Below are 11,738 nucleotides of genomic sequence, written 5' to 3' on the forward strand. Positions count from 1 at the left end.
GGGAGGGGCGGAGAAGGAGGAGGAATGAGCCGCTAGGCTCCACCATCTTTTGGTCCGGGAAAGGGAGGAGGAGTGCGCATGCGTTGGAGGGAAGCAAGCGGGGAGGAAGGTTCGGCCGTTCTCGTGCGCGTGCGCGGTTGGTTTCTCGTTGCTAGGAGATGGGTGGGTTTCCACCCCACCCCCGTATTTGCATATTAATTGCTGGGGGCGGAGGGACTACGGTGGATTTAAAGATCAATATAACTTCCTAAAAGAAAAAAACAATGCAAAATAACCATTTAGAGATAAGCCCTTTATCTCTAGTCATTTAAAGATAATAATCATTAAATTAATCTCGACTAATTAGTCATTACTTTCGTGCTGATGGTGTGCATTTAATCTGGCTTGATATTTTGCCACCTAATTTGTGTTTAGATTTTTTGTTAATTAGATTGCTCTGCGTCGCCTGGAGAACTGGATTAACAGGCAACTAAACATGCTAATAATTACTTATTATTATTATTATTATTATTATTAAAATTACCTGGGTACTATTAGAGTCCAAGTGACTTAGCAAGCTGTTGCACTGTGCTAGTGAAGGGTAAGCCAGTCAGCCATGGATGCTGCCTTCAGTCTACTCAGGAATGTATTATTATTATTAATAATAATAATAATAATGGAGCATTATGATATGCGATCCCCTAACAGCTGCCCGAAGTGATACATTCCAGGAATGGGTTTGCACCTCTAAAGAAATTAAGGCCCTGAAAAGGAACCCTGAGTCAAAAAAGGTTCAGCCAGCAATGGTGAACAGAAACTGGATCAGGCCAGCTCCTTCTCTTGCAGAGAAATCAAAATGATGACAACAAAGGTTGCAAAGCAGCTGCGCTTGCAGGGCAAAATCTGTTACAAGTTCCCTCCTGATTGGTGTGCCAGGCAGTTTTCTTTTGATGATTGGCATCTGTCAGGATGACAGTTCATGCTAGGAATCTTTTCAGCATTCAGAAAAGCCGTCTGGCACAAGAAATAAGAATAAGAGGAAAGTGCCCTTGTGGGATGGAGCCCAGAAGTAGGGAGAGGGTTGAGACTTGCAACCATGGCATGCAGATCCAGCGCCAGTTTGGAAGCCTGCCCCCTTTGCACCCCAAACAAAGCAGCTGGTGCTACAGACTTGAAGCTACAAGGGTACACTTTGAAAGAATGAACACTGACACCCTCTCAATGGTGTGTGTCTTGGATTCGAATGCTGGAACAGGAGGGATTATGCTCCAGCAGGTCCAAACGCAAACGTGCACATAAAAAGCTGGCAGAGCAGGTGCCAGGCTTAGCAGGGCCCAGGACATGGCAATTATTATTATTATTATTATTATTATTATTATTATTAATTTAATGCATTTATATCCCACCTTTCTGCTTTCTTGAAGGACCATCTTTTACCACGAGTCTGTCAGTTTGCATTTCTTAGTGCAGAAAGTATTGATCTGATGTGTGGAGATCTTTCCTATTCTACTTATTTCAAGGGGGTTCTGGAAGCTTCTCTGCATGAAAGAAATAAGCAGGGGGTTCATGATGTTTGGGTTATCCCTTCTGGGAAGCTGAGTACAGCTGGTGTAAACTGGTTCTGTTACCTCTTCTGTCATGGTCATGCTGACTATAATAATAGGCCAGAAGGAGCGTGCGCTTCACTTTCTCTATCTCTTTTCCTACTGGTGTGGTGTTCTGCATATAGTATGCCTAGTATTAAGGTTTAGACTTATTATAAGTTATTGTAAGTTTAAGTGAAGTCTGCTGCAACTAGATTTCTTATAGAAAGTGCCAATCCTGAACGTATTGGATTTGTGTCCATTATGCTCATTTGCCTTCAGTACCAGAAAAGCTCTGCTGGATGGAATATTCATTTCATCTGGTCTATTTTGGGGGGAATCTTGCAACATGTTTAAGTTTTTAATCTGCTAACTATACGTTGAAATCTGCTCTGGATCAATATTGAGTAGAATTTCAATGACAGAGTTTGCCTGCCCTCAACTTGCAACATTGCCCGGGACGTAGACAGGGCCTTCTTCATAGTGGCACCAACCTTGTGGAAGGATTAGCTCCCTCCTTTTTAACCTTTAGGCCAGGGTTGGGGAACCTGTGCCCCCTCGCCAGATGTTGCTGGACTACCAATTCCCATCATCCCTAACCATTGGCCATGCTACTAGCTGGCCACAGGTTCCCTACCCCTGCATTCTGGTTTTATTTAATCTTGTACTTGAGTTGCTTTTCATTTTCACCTCAATGCAATAGGTGGCTTTAGCGTTGCTCTGTTTTTGCACTCTTGGTTTCTCTGTATTTGTTTTGCTTCATTGTACATTTTGTATCTGTTGGGGACTCTTGGAATGGAGAGGTATGATATACATTTCCTAATAAATAAATCGATTTGTGCACTACTATTTTATATCAACCTCGTACCAAAACTCCCCCCCCCCCAAAAAAATAATTCTGGGAATTGTAGTTTGGCGATGTGGGTACTGATAATTCTTTGTCTGAAATCCTTTCCCCTCTGCCCAGAACTAGTTTTCCAAGATTCCTCTGGGGAGAAAAACTGATTATTAATGGGGGGGGGTGTCACATAACTCCCCACCCCGCTGGGGTCAGGATTAGCTTAATTCACTATTTGTATACATCATTCCACACAACCAGAGACATTCCAAAGTGATTTGCAGTTATAACAAAATACATAGGAAATTCTCATCTGTGGCTCTTATCAGTGCAATTGGAGGTCACTTCATTATCATGGTCAAGGCTGAATAGGCCACTAACAGGCAATCAGAGTCCTTCTGCTCATCACATCACAGTGCCTCATGGCAATTTCTTATCTTTCAGATCGTATTGTGATGGGCACCCCCAATCTCCAAGCGGCGAGAGATTTCGGGGTGCCGGCACTAACCTCAAGTGTGGTTTCCTTGGAATGAAGGTCACTGGAGATGGTGGTGTCTTGATGATATATGGTTTAATGTGCTCATAGATATAGGCTGAACATAAGTGCTCACTGTATTAGGACTTCAGCAGATACTGCTCTCCCGTTAGGTTTCTAGGGAGGCTCTTGGTTTCAGCACAGATTCAGGCTTCTGTTTTCCCCCCTCCTGCAGACTATACGGACTATTGATTCCTTACACTCACCAGTGACATCACCTCCACCCAGGCAAGATGGGGAAGGCTTCTTTGAGCATCTCCATCTTGTAGTTTCTGTGGCAAACCAGTCAGCTGTATCTACTCTTTGCAAGAGATACTCAACATATAATGCTAACTTAACAAAGAGAACATCTTAAAAAGCAGAGACATCACCTTGCCAACAAAGGCCCATATAGTTAAAGCTATGGTTTTCCCAGTAGTGATGTATGGAAGTGAGAGCTGGACCATAAATAAGGCTGATCGCCGAAGAATTGATGCTTTTAAATTATGGTGCTGGAGGAGACTCTTGAGAGTCCCATGGACTGCAAGAAGATCAAACCTATCCATTCTGAAGGAAATCAGCCCTGAGTGCTCACTGGAAGGACAGATCGTGAAGCTGAGGCTCCAATACTTTGGCCACCTCATGAGAAGAAAAGACTCCCTGGAAAAGACCCTAACGTTGGGAAAGATTGAGGGCACAAGGAGAAGGGGACGACAGAGGACGAGATGGTTGGACAGTGTTCGCAAAGTTATTAGCATGAGTTTGGCTGAACTGCAGGAGGCAGTGGAAGACAGGAGTGCCTGGCATGCTCTGGTCCATGGGGTCACGAAGAGTCGGACACGACTAAACGACAACAACAAAGAGACTGGTCTGACCACTTTAGCAGCCTCTCTTTCTATGGTGCTCAAACTTATTTTCCTCTGGGCCACACTTTCATGCCCTCCAACATTTCTACAATGAAAATAAGGACATCCCATTCCATAATGATAATTTTACCATTTATACCCCACACATCTGACTGGGTTGCCCCAGCACTCTGGGCAGCTTCCAACACATACAAAAACATAATAAAGGCTTAAACACTACAAAAATAAATAAATCCCTATACAGGATTACCTCCAGTTGGCTCAGGGGTTGGATAACTCCATTCCCTCCAACATTTCTCCTAAGGAAAAGCGGGACATTCTGGGATCAAATCAGAAACCGGGATGGCTTCTGTAAATCAGGGACATCCCTGGAAAATAGATACACTTGGAGGGTCTGCACTTTCAGAATAAAAATCTGTTCGCACCACATACGTTTGGGGTTCTGTGTGAGATTGTGCCCCCCAAAAAGCATTTTTTGGAGCGAGATCTTGGTGCAAAACTGCAAAATCACAGTGCCCAAAATGGCCGCCATGCTCTCACAGGGGGAACGGGGATTTTTTTTCAGGGCACCTGCAGGTATGCCCCAAGGATGTCTTCCAGTCCAACCCTCACGATAGTTCTCCATACATTGCACACACATCACATCACCAGTGGGGAAAGCAAGACAATTTAGGTTTTTTATGATGAATGAAAGCCCCTGTCCTTGGCATTATATATCTGGTCAACTCTTTAATAACAGCACCATGAGCTGAAATAACAAGCACATGAAGGGAGATGGGCGCAGAAAAATGAATTCAAACAAAGATGGCTACAAGGTACACATTGTTAGGGGGCTCTTTACAGCCCCCTGAATGCATTATTTCAACATGTGGAAGATGAACACGTGCAGTGTAATTCTATACATGTACACTCAGAATTGCTTTGGCTCAGGTGTAGAGTCTTTCTTTTTCATGCAAAAGGTCCCAGGTTCATTCCCCAGCAACTCCCAAGTAGAGCTGGGAATCTATAGGATTTTAGGCTCAGCCGAAGAAGTGAGCAAACACCACCAAAGACATTGGAAGCACATTCTGTGCTGATTTGCAGGTTAAGAAACTGAGAGCAAAACTGATGTTTGAGCAGCATGTTAAGAAAACCATGCATGATGCCTTGAAACATGCTTATTGTTAGGGCCTTTTATTATCTCCTCAAACAGGCGGATAGATCAGTTGGAGAAGATGCCCAATCTCTACAGGTCCTGCACTGTGCTGCTAAGCAATTAACATTCATAAAATGCTATCGCTGGAATCAGTTTCCCAGAGAAGTTGAGGAAGAAAGACACGACTCCAGTGCCATCTTCTGGGCTCTTGCGGCTGTCGCTCTGTTCTTGTACTTTATTTGGATCATAAAAGAAAAGGTACAAACACTTAGGACAGTTCCATCTTTCAGGCACACAGACACACACAAAACAGACGTATCAAACAACAGCAAAAAGGAAAAAGAGAAGAAAGAAAGAAAAAATACCCAGCAGCGCACCCCCCCCCCAAATGATAATAAAATGACTTTCAGATGAAATGTTATCCTAGCATCAATAGCAATATCAACATCACGAAACAGGAGATTTACTCCTCCGCCGTTAGATTAACGCCATTCATCTTTTGCCACTCTTGACTTTCTTGGGGAATTCTCACATATGCATCTGACCTTTTAAAGCATTATTATTATTCTACAAAGGAAACCCCAGCGGTATCCAGTTTGATTCTTGCCTCAGAGCACAACTGAGAAATTTCAAGGGCTGTCTATTATCGAGTGTTTGCAGGGAAAGATCAGATAAGAGTTGTTCCCTGTGATCTCAAGCTGCCTCTGTGTCTCCTCAGGCCCCGGTAAACATGCAGGAAGGATGCTGAACGCTGTCCTTTATTTTCTAATGAACACAGATATTTCATGCACTGCCTCTTTCTCCTGCTAGCTGGGACATCTGCACTGGGCATACCCAAGAACCAAGAAAGACGGGTGAAAAAAGGCATCACCGTGGTCCTGGTCCCCTGTAGCAGCATCGCAGGAATGCCAACAGAGCCCATCCAGGATTCCTGCTGGTGCACTCGAACCACAGGACCGCTGCCCTGCCCCACACCATCTCAGTGATCCTGCTTCTGGGAGCCCAGGTCTGCCCCAGCCAAGCTCTCTGACTCTAATTCTCTTTGGGGAATCAACATTCCTGATCCTAACCTCGTCCGTGCAATTTTCAAGCTTTTGGATATTCTTTTTCTCCAAATATCATAAACTGCCTGGCATCTCCACCCTTCTCCTTTGAGCACAGAATTTGGGAGTTATTTTATGTGCGCAGGATGCATTGGCGGCCCAGTATATATCTGCAAACTGATCTCAAAGACAAGGTGAACTACTGCAGTGGCAGAAGGAGCAGCCTGGGGAATAAACCTCATCTAAATGGAAATGCGGAGCTGTTAAAAGGATATCTCGTGATGAGGTTGGGGTTGGGCTAAGTGGGTTTGGGGGGTCCCCTCCAACCAGAGTATAGATAATAGAATCATAGAGTTGGAAGGGACCGCAGGGATCATCTATCCCAACCTCCTGAAATGCAGGAATCTTTCCCCCAACGTGGGGCTTGAACCCATGAACCTGAAGTTAAGAGTCTCATGCTCTACTGACTGAGCTATCCACTACCTCTGTGGTTCTGGCTGCAAAAAGAGACTGCTAAAGAAGTCAAACATGTCTGCCTCTGTTATGGCCAAGCACAGGCAATCTGTTGCCAAAGGAGCTAGTTCATAGAGATTCCTTCCAGAACAGGTCATGTGTTTCCCCACTGCTTGCCCCTCGCAGGAGGTGATGTCATAGAGGTCCATGGGGTCACATCTACACTATGGACAATATTCCGCTAAATAACTGTGCAAGTAAAACATTTGCACAATGGGACTTGGTCGGTCAACCAGCTACAAATCCACACTTCATCCAGCCCACATGTTACCAGATTCTCCACAAGAAAATCATGGGGGATTTTGTCAAAAGCCTTACTGAAATCAAGATATACTATGTCCACAGCATTCCCCTGATCCACCCAGCTTATTACTCTGTTTTTAACTCTGTTACTCTTTTTGAGAAGACCATGCTGGGTCCTAGTAGTCACAGCATCCTTTTCTAAATGCTCACAGACCAATTCAGAGGGTTGGACTTGAGTCTCATTGCCAAGGGCACATTGTTGTCAGCACAGGCACACAGATACACACATCCCGGGGCAGGGGGCACATGATTGCCAACACAGTCTTCTCTCTTGGGACAGGAACCACACAAATGATGTACCCTACCCCATTCCTTTAAAAGTCGAACAGGAGACACGGGTCATGTGTTGGGACAAGGTCTTCACTTACTCCTGGTCATGTATCTTAGTCTCTGTCCCTGCACCTTTTGAACTGTGTAACCTGAACCTTGAGCTGAGGCCAAGATCATGTACTAAATTTTTAAATAAAACTTTGAGATTTTCTGAAATGAGGGTGAATCTTTTGTCCAGGGGTGGGAGCCAGCACAGAGAGGCATTGGGAGTGTTTTCACCCAATGTGCATTACTTGTTTGGTTCCCCTGCGCGCACACACATCCCAAACTCCTATTCACGACACTCCCATCTGCACATGTGCTGTCATCTATACTTGCAAAACGAATGCTTCAAATGTACACACCTCAACTTGATCGCGAAGTGAATGTGGCTTTCGTTTTTCAAATCGGATGGAAGCTGGTTTGAGGGGAAACACATCAGGCAGTGGCGTTTCTCAAGAATAGATAGATTTGGATAGTGGGTGACGTCTTGAGTACATGGCTTCATGCACCAGAGGTGGGAGTATGCTGGAGCCAGAGTAAGCAGTAATGTTACCCAGCCTAAGAGAATTCTGAAGGAGAGCAGGAGGAAACCAGGGCTGGCTCAAGGCCTTTTGCCACCTGAAGCAAAGATGGCGCTTCACTCTCCCCATGGCACGCATGGAAGCTGACTGGACTGGCCATTGACTCTTACATCAGGGCAGTCAATGGAGTAGTCTCCTTCACTGCACCTGAGAGGAGCGGGCCAGTTCTAGAGGGGCAGACCAGGCTTCATGACACATACAGTCTGTCCTTCAACTGAATGCTTTGGCCAGGGAGTTATGGAAAAACAGCTGCCTCTGCTGCCCACCCCCTAGCATTTGCCACCTGAGATGGCTGCCTCACTCTGCCTGATGAAAGGGCCGGCCTTGAGAAAATCATATCCCCAATAAACTAGCATCTGCTTTGCACATAGAAAGGGCTGAAGAAGACTCTTGTTTGAAACCCCAGAGAGCTGCCACCAGTCAGCTAGATCAGGGGTCAGCAAACTTTTGCAGCAGGGAGCCGGTCCACTGTCCCTCAGACCTTGTGGGGGGGGGCTGGACTATATTGGGGGGAGGGAACGAACCAATTCCTATGTCCCACAAATAACCCAGAGATGCATTTTAAATAAAAACACACATTCTACTCATGTAAAAACACCAGGCAGGCCCCACAAATAACCCAGAGATGCATTTTAAATAAAAGGGCACATTCTACTCATGTAAAAACATGCTGATTCCCAGACTGTCCGCAGGCCAGATTTAGAAGGCGATTGGGCCAGATCCAGCCCCTGGGCCTTAGTTTGCCTACCCATGAGCTAGATGGACTAATGGCTTCATAAGACAGCCCTTGGAAGGTGTAATGCGATGGGGGGGGGGGTAAACAACCTTAAATTGGAAAGAGTGTTCTCTTTTCGCGGCTTCTGTCGCTGAGCTTCTCCCCCAGATAAAATCTTCTCTCTCTCTCTCTGTGCCATGGATTAGGTAGATACAGCAGCCATCGCTTCACCATCCAGCAGTTCTGAGAATTGTTTCTTCCTTGCTGAAGTGTATTAATAGCCGGCTCTTGAGCCTGGGATTAAAAGTGTGCTCCTAAAAGTGCATTCTCTGGTGGTTAATGAAACTCACTTCTCTTCTCTCTCTCTTTGCCGACAGAGTGCTTCTGAGGAAGATGACTCATTCTCAAAGCGGGGACCCAAATGAACAGAGACGTAGGGTGTGATGTATGGTCGCGCCACTGAGAGAGAAATATGAACTCACCCTAAAGGACTGCATCTGCCATCTTTAGTGTAGCAAAACATTTTACGGGGATGGTTTGAAATGCACTGTGTGGATCGTGCATCTCCAAGGGACAGCTGACATTTTTGCGGATGCTGTAATGTTATGTTATGGCATAGCATAGCATTATTTTCTTTTTTCTTGCGTGTGGGGGCTTGTTAAAGGATGGTGCCTTTCGTAACAATCTGCAGAGGAAAGCCATGGTCTGGCTTGCACGTAGTGCTAAGCTGTGGTTTGTTTTACAAACAAGTTAATCAGGAGCCATCCCACAGATGACAAAAGAAACCATGGTTTGTTTCTTCAAAGTTTGTTTCAATTTTCAGCAGCTCTCGCCTTGTACCTTTGTAGATTGGCCAACCTCTGGAATAGGATGGCCATGGTTAAGGAAGGGTTCACACGCAACACCAAGCCATAAACAAACCAAGATGTGTTAGCCAACAACAAATCATAGCTACAGATCATGGTTTGTTAGTATTAGAGAGGCCAGAGTTTAGCTGCCGGTCGGGGTTTAATAAACCAGGGCTAAGTGTTATGTGTAAACCAGGCCAATAGTTTGGATTCACACCTGTAAACATGGGAACTGCAAGAGGGCTTCTGATCTTTCTTTGTACCTTGCCCTTGAAAAGGATGAATTAGGCTGTTGAGCTGGGTCACTGGTGATGGGTTGGTGGATGGTGTAAACCAGGGTTTCCCAAACTTGGGTCTCCAGCTGTTTTTGGAACTACAGTTCCCATCATCCCTAACCACTGGTCCTGCTAGCTACGGAGGATGGGAGTTGTAGTCCAAAAACAGCTGGAGACCCAAGTTTGGGAAACCCTACCCTAAACCAAGAAGACTGCTTTAATGCCCCAAAGAGAGGTATAGCTGGAGTAGGCTAGGTGATAAAATTGCTGCACAGAAAGCACTTCTGTGTAGGAAGAAAATGATGATTATGATTATAATAGCTAGCATGTATATAGCATTCATTTATTCATTCATTCATTGCCCTTCATCATAAGATCTCAGAGTGGTTCACAGAACCATTGGAGGGTATTTAAAGTCATTTGCATATATTATCTTGGTGTAATATTAGAGGTAAAGGTAAAGGTTAGTTCCAGTCAAAGGCGACTATCGGGTGTGGCGCTCAACTTGCTTTCAGGCCGAGGGAGCCGGCATTTGTCCACAGACAACTTTCCAGGTCATGTGACCAGCATGACTAAACCGCTTCTGGCGCAACAGAACACCGCGATGGAAGCCAGAGCACACGGAAACTCTGTTTACCTTCTTGCCACAGTGGTACCTATTTATCTACTTGCACTGGTGTGCTTTCAAACTGCTAAGTTGGCAGAAGCTGAGACAGAGCAATGGGAGCTCACCCCATCATAGGGATTCGAACTGCCAACCTTCCAATATACGTTATATAAAGCAAGTCTGTGTGAACAGAAGCAGGTTCCTTGAATGAGCCCCTGCCCACGGATGCCCATCAGCAGGTGAGAAATCTAATACACCATGATTTTTTTTTAAAAAAAAGTAAATCTGGAGCCAGCATTCAATTTACTGCCCAGTATTAAGCTCCAAGCATCCACCCTGCATGACATAATACATATTAGGAAGACATGCAGGTCTGGGATAGCTCAGTTGGTAGAGCATGAGACTCTTAATCTCAGGGTCGCGGGTTTGAGCACCACACTGGGCAAAATACTCCTGCATTGCAGGGGGTTGGACTAGATGACTTTAGTAGTCCTTTCCAACTCTGCCCTTCTATGATGCTGCAAACTCGATGACTATTAATAACAAAGAAAAGCCCGAATAAACCGCTCAAGCATACAGTTCATAGAAGGAGAGGTTATTTGTGCGAGAGAAATGTGTGGAGATGGTTATCCCCACAATGCAAAAGGGACGAAACAAGATGAGAATGGAACACAGGAAGAATATTGGTGCCTAAGCAGCTACCTATCTGCAGGGGAAGGTTGCTATTTCCCCTGCCCTGCTTCTGTTTCCTGCATTCTCAAGCCCAAGGCAGGAGCTAAATTAATGTTAAGTAGTGGCAGTAAATGTCCCTCGATTCATCTGTGTGGCAAGAAGCCAAACGACCGTCCCTTTCATAGTCGAGCTGCCCTCATTTTTTTCAAAAAACGGAAGATTATTCCATTTCCCCCTAATAGCGTCCCTGAATTGGAGACTCGTAACACTTGGATATTACATTACCTTCTGCCCCAACACTTTTATTTTGTAGCCGATTATCATGGTAATAAGGCGATTCCATCTCTAATTGTGTCCTCTGTGTTTTGCCGGCAGTGGGTAGCGGGGGGGGGGGGGAAGAGAGAGAGAGAGAGAGACAGGCCGTTCATTAGATGCCTCCACCACCGTGTGAACCGACCAGGGAGCTTAGCAGGCCTCAGTGCAGAATGCAGGAGCCACAGAGACACACATCCGTCATCATAATGAGCAGTTTAAAAGTGCAGGATGGGGGGGCACCAGCCGGCAGAGCTGGTCCTACCATTAGGCGCAATAAGGTGATGCAACGGGGTAGCGGAGGGATCCAACATGTAGTGAGTTGGGTGGGGGACACCCCTCTAAACCCTAGAAATTAATAAATGGTAGGATTTTGATTATTTGGAGTATTGAAGGGAAGATTGGAGGCCAGTGGAAAAATACAGGCTAAGCTTCCTTTCCAAGCCAGAACCTCACCTGGGATGGAGGCATTAACATGTCAAAAGGTGTTGATGGCCCATTTGAGAGGAATTCTTGGGCCTGGGCAGACAGAAGGTTGCCAGGGTAACGGTGTGAGGTAGGGATGCCAACTTGAATAAAATATTTGATGTGGCAGGTAAGCTCAACCCCACATAATCGATTACACGATGTGGCACACACACA

General features: G+C 45.4%; 1 long non-coding RNA gene across 1 annotated transcript; it reads right to left on the reverse strand.

Annotated features, from left to right (window-relative positions):
- Window positions 1-4,937: 4,937 nt before the first annotated feature.
- LOC310762281 lies at window positions 4,938-11,293 on the reverse strand. The gene is made up of 2 exons (XR_014547919.1): window positions 11,070-11,293; window positions 4,938-5,148 (listed from the first exon to the last, which is right to left on the reverse strand). It is a non-coding gene; the product is annotated as an uncharacterized lncRNA (long non-coding RNA).
- Between the last annotated feature and the right edge of the window lie 445 nt (window positions 11,294-11,738).

The sequence above is a fragment of the Podarcis filfolensis genome (assembly GCF_964270895.1).
Source record: "Podarcis filfolensis genome assembly, chromosome: 5".
Taxonomy (NCBI): Eukaryota; Metazoa; Chordata; class Lepidosauria; order Squamata; family Lacertidae; genus Podarcis; species Podarcis filfolensis.